The sequence below is a fragment of the Perca flavescens genome, chromosome 14 (assembly GCF_004354835.1).
Source record: "Perca flavescens isolate YP-PL-M2 chromosome 14, PFLA_1.0, whole genome shotgun sequence".
Lineage (NCBI taxonomy): Eukaryota > Metazoa > Chordata > Actinopteri > Perciformes > Percidae > Perca > Perca flavescens.
In genome coordinates, this window is record NC_041344.1 from 3316612 (window position 1) to 3326473 (window position 9862).

At 42.0% G+C, this 9862-nt stretch overlaps 1 long non-coding RNA gene across 1 annotated transcript in view; it reads right to left on the reverse strand.

Annotated features, from left to right (window-relative positions):
* Positions 1–166: 166 nt before the first annotated feature.
* The window catches only part of LOC114567684 (uncharacterized), a 16060-nt gene continuing 6364 nt past the window's right edge, over positions 167–9862 (reverse strand). Inside the window, exon 3 of the long non-coding RNA XR_003694220.1 lies at positions 167–265. This is a non-coding gene — a long non-coding RNA (uncharacterized LOC114567684). The remainder of the gene's footprint in view (positions 266–9862) is intronic.

Below are 9862 nucleotides of genomic sequence, written 5' to 3' on the forward strand. Positions count from 1 at the left end.
CTCTTCCCAGGGACAGGAGTGAATGGGAACTTGGTGATATCAGCCTCCTCCAGCCCTTGAAGCTGCTCTCCCTCCTGACTGCTCCACAGTTCCTCCTGTTCCTCTTTAATGTGTCGGGGGGGCTCTGGCTCCTGACTGATACACAGTTCCTCCTGTTCCTCTTTAATCAATGAGGGGGGCTCTGGCTCCTCCTGGTCCATACTGGAGCTACACTCCTGCTGATCCTCTTCACCAACAATCACTTTCTGAACATCTGAAGGGAAAGCTGAAACACAGAAAAACAGTTAAACAACTCTTTATCTCTGGGGCTTCAATAGTTGTTCAGACAACACAAGCTTTTTGAAGACATGAGGGAGCTGGACCCTAAAATAACTTCATCCATCATGGAAAATGCCCACCATCCTCTGCAATGCAAAGTCACTAAACAGGAGTACGGTCAGCGGCAGTGAAAATAGCTGAATGTTCACCTGCTCTACAAAAAGCAGTCTATCAGCTGTGATCACTTAGAGTGCTGTGTGTGCATGTTAATTTGAGATAACTAGATTGTTGAACGTCCTTGCTTATCTCTATTTTACGTGCGTAATTTACATGGTAAAGTTGTTACACTGCTTAACTCTAATGTAATTAAGTCGGTTCATTATCATTATTTGAGATATATATATATATATATATATATATATATATATATATATATATATATATATATATATATATATATATATTATGCATTGTGTCTGATAGTTTTTACACTGTTACTTATTTCTTTGCAGAACCACACACACACACACACACATCAATGTTTGTACTGTTGCTTATTCTCATAAAAGTATCAAAAGGGAGAAGTTGTCTCCACGTCCATGTTTTGTAAGATATACCTGGGGTGAAGTTAGAAGCTGAAATCAGCCAACAGAAAAGTTCATACAGTCCTAGTCTAGCCCTCACTAACATTGAGGTCCTTCAAAACAGATTCTAAACTTTACTCCAGGACAAGGATGCAACTTTACAGCAGTGGAGCTCATTCTTAGAGGGATAGACAGCCACTAAATAATCTGAATGAATACGTATTGGACTATCCAAACCATAGACCATGGGGCTACACTTTTCTAAGTACAGTATGAACATGGGCGAAAAGAGGATGGGCATCAGCCACTGGAGGGAGCTGCCAAGATGGCCTATCTCACTCCTCTTCACAGACCCCCTTACCCACTCAGGTAGACCAGAGAGCAGAAAGAGCAGTATAGCTCCCACAGCCTTTCCAGGAAACTGGAGAGGATAAGGGAGGAAAACACACTTCTTCCCAAATCCAGAAATCCCAAATGAGGATGATTATGTAGAATGTATGCAGCCTCAAGGAAGCAAAGGCAGCTCCAGTACATCACACCCCCACAAGGGCGTGGCCCCACTACATTCCTCCACCTGTCCACGTCATGCTCACAGCAGAAGAGGAATAGGAATACGAAGAATAGTGGCCTGAACCACCACCACCACCCTGGTCTGAGTCGGAGAAGCAGCCACAAAAGAATTGTGGTCGACCACCTGGACAAGATGACGAACAAGACTCAGGCTCTATAATAGTTTCAGTGCTGCAACCCAAAGCAGACCAGCTACCAAGAGTGCCCAGCCTCTTTACATGGACCCCCATCACAGGTAGGCCTACACAATAAGGAGCCAGGTTATGAGGAGACTAAACATCATCCTCCACAGTCTAGCTCCATAACAATTTAGCTCTATCCAGGGCAGCAGACCTATACGCCTACGGCACATTGGGCTCCCCCCCAATAGATAGGCCCTAGAGGTTCACCTGCACAGATGCTTAGGCCAGGAAGGCCATCCTATGGGCAGTCCTACAGTGAACCCCCTCGAGCTGAGTTAGCCTATAGTGTACCCATGCCGACTTTACCAGACTTCAGCCAGTGAGCTCCAAGTCAGTTCACCAAATTAAAGATTGCTTTAAAGAACCTGTTTTCCGCTGATGCATCAGAGCTCTTCAAGTACCAGATCTTTACAGATTACCTAAAGCTAGAAAGGTGTGTCTCGTAGCAGATTCATACCTCAATTCCACTACTCCATATTGAAACACCAAGGCAATTTTAAATAAGAGTTTGGAGCAGCCGTTATAGTGAAAAACTGAATAAGAGAGCCAGTGTCATGGATTCACCGGACATAGTGACACTGTCGCCTATAAGAGGTTTGCAGGTCCAGTCTTTGGTGGGAATGTTGAAGACCCTAGGTCCAGAAGGTGAGAGTGAGCATAAATGTGGATTTCATGCAGCATGCCTACTCAGTAAGCTGCCCCTGAAGAGGACATCAGATTTTCGATGGAATATGTTCTGCAGCCCAGGTGCTACATACTAGAGTGTGTATTGGGCTGCATTTTTCTGTCCGACCCCGACAGGCATTAAGATATTTATGTCCGAGCTAATGACACATGTACATTTGCAGGAAGGAATTCGGAAATTTAAAACAGATGAGCGAATCAGTGCACATGGGGCAACAAGCGCACATTAACTCAGGCATGCACCTAAATAACCTTTTTTAAATTTAAAATGTTCAATGCCTTATTATCCCGCTGGTATGACCGAGCCCGACCCGAACCTGAACATCATTTCTAAATATCTGTCCAAACCCAGCCCCGGGTATCCATCTTCTACTACATACACGCTCCAGGACTTTACAGATTGGCTCCAGTACAAGTCTGAGTGTCAAGACTTTAATAGCCAGTCGCCTAGCAAGGGGCAGAAAGAGAACCAGGGACAGAGGGATGGCATGGAAGGTGTAATAAGTCTGTTCTCCATGGAGCTAAAAAAGCTCACAGAAAGGTTACTACATCCTCTTCAACTCTGGAGACAAGGAACACTAAAGCAAAGATCTATTGTCCATTGTGGCAACAATGTGAATTACCTAAACCAGATGATATCCCCAGAGGAAAGACCCTGAGAGATCTCACAAAGACAAAATAGGTGGATCCATGGCCCACCATTCCTGCTCCCCGCCCCCAAACCCCTGGTCAGTGAAACAGACCACTTCAATTGAGGAAGAGGTAGCAGAACTCCGGAAGTCGACCTTCTGTAGAGTCACATCCACAGCAGAATAGAGCCTCAAGTTTCAGATGCGGACAAATTCAACGCCTGGAGGGTGCGCATACATGTTACAGTGCTGGCGCTTCAGGGGGCATTGGACCAGCATAGGAGTCCTTCGGCCACTACTATAAAGAAGAGACCCTTGCCTTCCAAAGAGCCCAAAAGGACAGCTTCCCAGATGAGCTGCTACTGCTGAGAGCCAGTAAACCTGTCCCATCTAGTAGCTGCCTACTTACCTTGTCCCCGAAGTTTGACGAATCTCTAGTTAATTTAAGCCTATTGTTGTATTAGTTTATCATTTCTTGCAACTTTAGAGTAAGTTAACCTGTGATTTTCTATGTTTTTTATTCTGCACGGGCTAGCTAAAATGCATGTGGCTGTTAATTAGAGATAACAGAGATTGTTTAACGCACTTGCTCACGTTTGTATTTTAGGTGCATTGTTTACATGCAAAAGTTGTTACACTGCATTACGATTATGTAATTGATAGCGGGCTTATTATTTTTATTTGCTATATATGTTTTATGCATCGTGTATGGTAGCTTGTACAATGTTATTTATTTCATACAAATCTACCCACAACCATGTACTGCTCTTTACTGTATTCTCATCAAACTATCAAAAGACAGAAGTCGTCTCTGTACTTGTTTTGACAGATACACCTGGGGCCATGTTGGCAACCGGAATCATCCCAACAGTAAAGTTTATACAGTCCTAGTCTAGCCCTCACTAACACCTGCTTTCTGCCATTAGGCTGCTGTACTGTCAGTTACTGGCAACGCAACACCGGAATTCCACCAGCCGAGGGTGCGCTGTGTTCCAGCTGCACAATGGTTTTTGTACTGTACCGTAGTACCGTTTGTACCGTACATCATACCACACCGGGAGCCTCTCAGAAGCGGAGTGAAATATACTTTTCACACTGACGGCTCGATCTGCGTTGAACCAGGGTTGACTGTGTTTGAAAGAGTGAACCAGATCAAGAGGGTGGGTGGGACGCCGGTCGGACTATGGCGTCAGGATTAGGTATATCATATGTCGGGAGCGCAACAAAACATACAGGGCAGGACAATTTATCAATAGGATATTGATATCATGATATGAGATGCATTGTCTTAGATTTTGAATATTGCAGTATCACAATATGGCCTAAGTTCTTTAATTTTCTGGTTTTAAAGGCTGCATTACAGTCAAGTGAGTTTTTTTTTGCCTTTATCCACTTAAAAAAGGGGGAATTCCAGCCAATTTTTCCATTAATCTTGATCGCTATAAATATGAGAGTACTGTCGATAGAAAAACAAAACGACCCGAATCGGTGCTGGCAAAGACCACTGGGCGCTGAGTGGATTGTTGTCGGGAGTGCAGGCGACGAAAGGCGGGGAGAAAGCAGAAGCAAGGATGCCGGTCGGGCCTGCTAGCCTGGCTAAGGGAACCACCACACAGATGGCCACTACCAAGCCTCCTACTTACCAACGCCAGATTGATCGCGCACAAAATGGATGAGCTACAAATACACACGGAACTGCCGCGTGATGATTATCACAGAAGCCTGGCTGAAAACACTCATCACAGACGGCAGCTAGCAGCTAGCAGGGCTGGATCGAGACAGGGTAGTGTTGAAGAATAATAGTGTGTAATAATAAAATGTCCTGTAGCTTGAGATGACCTCGCTCTCTCCTCTTGTCTGGCATGTGTAAGATAAGACATTTGCAGAATTACTGGAGCAAAGTGCTCTTGATAAACATTTGGAACAGAATGCACCTAATAAAATATCTTCTAGTAACAGAAAAATATTTGGGCCAGGAGAGGGGGAGGGAGCGAGAGCGATTCCAGGGCTAGCGCGCATTTCGCTATCTTCTCAGGAGACAGAACGCCTGGAGCTACGGTATGTCCAACTGAATTTAAACAATGTCTGAATTGAAACGCATCTTGTTGTCACGTAAGGGCTCTGTTCATATTGCACAGACATTTTAATTGCATTTTGTGTCTGTTAAGAGGCACAAAGGCACTCTAAAATATGGCCCGACAACTGCCATTTTAGCTAAGTGGAAGCTTTGAGAAATTAATTTTCATGCAATTAAGTGAATATTGAAAAATATGGTATTTTATCAACAGCACAATCTGGATTCCGACCTAATCACTCAACTACTACAGCTCTTCTCAACTTTACAAATGATGTATACACAGCATTTGATGAAGGAAAATATACTGGAGCAATTTTTATTGATTTTTCGAAAGAGTTTGATACAGTTGATTATTATTTACTCCTAGATAAATTCTATTCAATTGGCTTAAGTCAAAGATCGTTAATATGGTTTAATGACTACTTACATGGTAGGTGTCAATATGTTGCATTACAAAATAAACGCTCCACTAGTTTAATTATAGGTAAAGGTGTGCCCCAAGGCTCTGTACTGGGGCCACTCTTTTCTGTTTATATTAATATGCCCAGTATTTGTTTATCCTGTAATGTTCATCTTTATGCTGATGATACAGTTCTATAGACATCGTATAACCAGAAGGATCAGGTACAGAATGCATTACAATAGGATTTTATTATTGTACAGAATTGGCTCAGAGAGCACAACCTTTTACTTAATGAGAAAAAAACTTAAATTACAAATCTGTATGATTGATGGAAGATCTCTTGAAAATGTAAATGCATTTAAATACCTGGGTCTTTGGTTAGATACGGAGCTATCATTTAACGCTCATATTGAAGCTACAGTCTTGAAAGTCAAACAATGTTTGTGTCAGTTGTACCGTTCAATTGATTGTTTTACATTTGATACAGGAAAGCGAATTGCACAGCAACTTCTATTACCACTAATTGATTATGCTGATATTGTTTACCACAAATCAAGTGTTACTTCTCTCAATGCTTTAGATCTTTTATTTAATTCCATATGTAGATTTGTTTTAAGGTATCCATTTATGACACATCATTGTACGCTCTATGAAAAATACTGTGCAATACTGCATACTGTGAATGATGTCTTGTTGAGTTTGTTTTTTTGTGATGTTTTTCTTTTTATACAGTACAGGCCAAAAGTTTGGACTCACCTTCTCATTCAATGAGTTTCCTTTTTATTTTCATGACTATTTACATTGTAGATTCTCACTGAAGGCATCAAAACTATGAATGAACACATATGGAATTATGTACTTAACAAAAAAGTGTGAAATAACTGAAAACATGTCTTATATTTTAGATTCTTCAAAGTAGCCACCCTTTGCTTTTTTATTAATAAGGGAACAAATTCCACTAATTAACCCTGACAAGGCACACCTGTGAAGGTAAAACCATTTCAGGTGACTACCTCATGAAGCTCATTGAGAGAACACCAAGGGTTTGCAGAGTTATCAAAAAAAGCAAAGGGTGGCTACTTTGAAGAATCTAAAATATAAGACATGTGTTCAGTTACAGTGGTGTGAAAAAGTGTTTGCCCCCTTCCTCATTTCCTGTTCCTTTGCATGTTTGTCACACTTAAGTGTTTCGGAACATCAAACCAATTTAAACAATAGTCAAGGACAACACAAGTAAACACAAAATGCAATTTGTAAATGAAGGTGTTTATCATTAAAGGTGAAAACAAATCCAAACCATCATGGCCCTGTGTGAAAAAGTGATTGCCCCCTAAACCTAATAACTGGTTGGGCCACCCTTAGCAGCAACAACTGCAACCAAGCGTTTGCGATAACGTGCAATGAGGCTTTTACAGCGTCCTGGAGGAATTTTGGCCCACTCATCTTTGCAGAATTGTCCTAATTCAGTTACATTAGAGGGTTTTCGAGCATGAAGCGGCCTTTTTAAGGTCATACCACAACATCTCAATAGGATTCAGGTCAGGACTTTGGCTAGGCCACTCCAAAGTCTTCATTTTGTTTTTCTTCAGCCATTCGGTGGTGGACTTGCTGGTGTGTTTAGGATCATTGTCCTGCTGCAGAACCCAAGTTCGTTTCAGCTTGAGTACACGAACAGATGGTCGGACATTCTCCTTCAGGATCTCCTGGTAGACAGCAGAATTCATAGTTCCTTTTATCACGGCAAGTCTTCCAGGTCCTGAAGCAGCAAAACAGCCCCAGACCATCACACTGCCACCACCATATTTTACAGTTGGTATAATGTTCTTTTTATGAAATGCAGTGTTCCTTCTACGCCAGATATACTTGGACACACACCTTCCAAAGAGTTCCACTTTTGTCTCATCGGTCCACAGAATGTTGTCCCAAAAGTCTTGGGGATCATCAAGATGTGTTCTGGAGAAATTGAGACGAGCTTTGATGTTCTTTTTGCTCAGCAGTGGTTTTCTCCTTGGAACTCTGCCATGCAGGCCATTTTTGCCCAGTCTTTTCCTGATGGTGGAGGCATGAACGCTGACCTTAACTGAGGCAAGTGAGGCCTGCAGTTCTTTGGACGTTGTTGTGGGGTCTTTTGTGACCTCTTGGATGAGTCGTCGCTGCGCTCTTGGGGTAATTTTGGGCGGCCGGCCACTCCTGGGAAGGTTCACCACTGTTCCATGTCTTCGCCATTTGTGGATAATGGCTCTCACTGTGGTTCGCTGGATTCCCAAAGCTTTGGAAATGGCTTTATAACCCTTTCCAGACTGATAGATCTCAATTACTTTCTTTCTCAATTGTTCCTGAATTTCTTTGGGTCTCGGCATGATGTGTAGCTTTTAAGGATCTTCTGGTGGACCTTACTGTGTCAAGCAGCTCCTATTTAAGTGATGCCTTGATTGTGAACAGGTGTGGCAATAATCAGGCCTGGGTGTGGCTAGAGAAATTGAACTCAGGTGTGGACAACCACAGTTATAGTATGTTTTAACAAGGGGGGCAATCACTTTTTCACACAGGGCCATGATGGTTTGGATTTGTTTTCACCTTTAATGATAAACACCTTCATTTACAAATTGCATTTTGTGTTTACTTGTGTTGTCCTTGACTATTGTTTAAATTGGTTTGATGTTCCGAAACACTTAAGTGTGACAAACATGCAAAGGAACAGGAAATGAGGAAGGGGGCAAACACTTTTTCACACCACTGTATTTCACACTTTTTCGTTAAGTACATAATTCCATATGTGTTCATTCATAGTTTTGACGCCTTCAGTGATAATCTACAATGTAAATAGTCATGTGTCCAAACTTTTGGCCTGTAGTGTATGTGTTATTGTGTAATGTCATGTTTTGAGGATGTGTGGCTCTGGCTGTTATTTTCTAATAGTGATTGAAAGGACCCCCTTGAAAATGAGATGGTACATCTCAAGGGGCTATCCAAAATAAAGAAAAGAAAGAAAGAAAGTATCTGACATAAAGCTTCATAGCACTTCATCATCGGTCGCTAGGTTCTGTGTGAGGGATCGTCGACAAATTACCGTTTTGGTAGATTGGCAAACAAGAATTGGAAGAATATTCACCAAAATTCAATAAAAGGGCCTTTTGCTCATTCTGATTGCTGTACTGATGCACCGATGTGAAAATTGTGGCCGATACTGATATTAATATTGCCGTTTTGGCCGATACCGATGTCGATATCTGTATAGAACACATTTTTTATGATAATCAAATAAGGAACTATTTTCCAAAAGGCATTTTTTTTACTTTTGTGATTTATTTTCAGAAATCACTGATATTGGGCACATTTACCTGTGTGCAAAATATGACTGTCATCAGATTTTCACAAGAAAAAATAAATATTTATATAAAAATAAAATAAAAAATACAAGGATACGAGTGTGTCCTGAATTCACACTATGAATAAGCCAACCCTGAGTATTCACAATAAACATCTACTGTAACTCACTTGAGACCAAGTCACTGTATTCTGAGAACATTGTTCAACAGTTCAAAACTTTAAAGTACAGTAGTAGGCCTTAAATGGCCAAAGCCAAAAGTATTGAAAGAGGTAAAATGTGAAAATGGAGCCAGAACAAACTGGACTGAACAGACACTGGCTTTTGCAGTCTGAACAGGAAGTACAGTAACTGCCAAGTACTTTAGGGTTAGGCCTAACCCTTGAAATTATAGAAATTGGTGCCATCTTGGCCGAGATAAGCCAGAAAATGTGTTTTTTGCTCATATGGATGAAAGACACCAAATCCCAGAATGCACTTGCTTCGCTGCTACTCCCGAGCCACATCCACCTACAGTGAGGCAGCATTCAACTCAACCCAAATGTGTTTTATTGTCATTTCAACCATATACACGAAACAACATTTCACCGTGGCTGTAATGGTTACACATTTAAAAGATATAAAAACGACATACGAAACAGGTGTTTACAGTCAACCAAGCGCTAATGCTAGTATGCATTAGCTGAACTTTACGTGTGTGTGCAATAGCTAAATGTAGCAGATTATAAACACATGAAATGTAGAACGGTGGGCATTTACTAGTCACAAACTTCCCCAGCAGTTAGCATTTAGTTGGATACAAGCAGCAAATTTCTGCACAAGTCCGTGTTAACAAAATCTCCACCCAGTTTGGTTTAAGTTGGATGTGCTCCAGTTTGTTGTCTAATGGAGACACTTGCAACCAGGATCGATGGAACAGGTGGCTGGCTAGCGTTTGCTTTCCACCTAGCTAGGTTAGCTATACTCCAGCCCACGTTTGCATTTCACCGCTGAGAATGTCCCCCCATGATTGCCGCTGCTGCCCCCTTCGGCCGGCGCTGCTGCCCACTTCAGCTGGCGCTGCTGCCCACTCCAGCCGACGCTGCTGCCCGCTGGTCAAACTAACCTGTACGGCGGGCCGCAGCAACCTCTTATTTCCGAACATTCA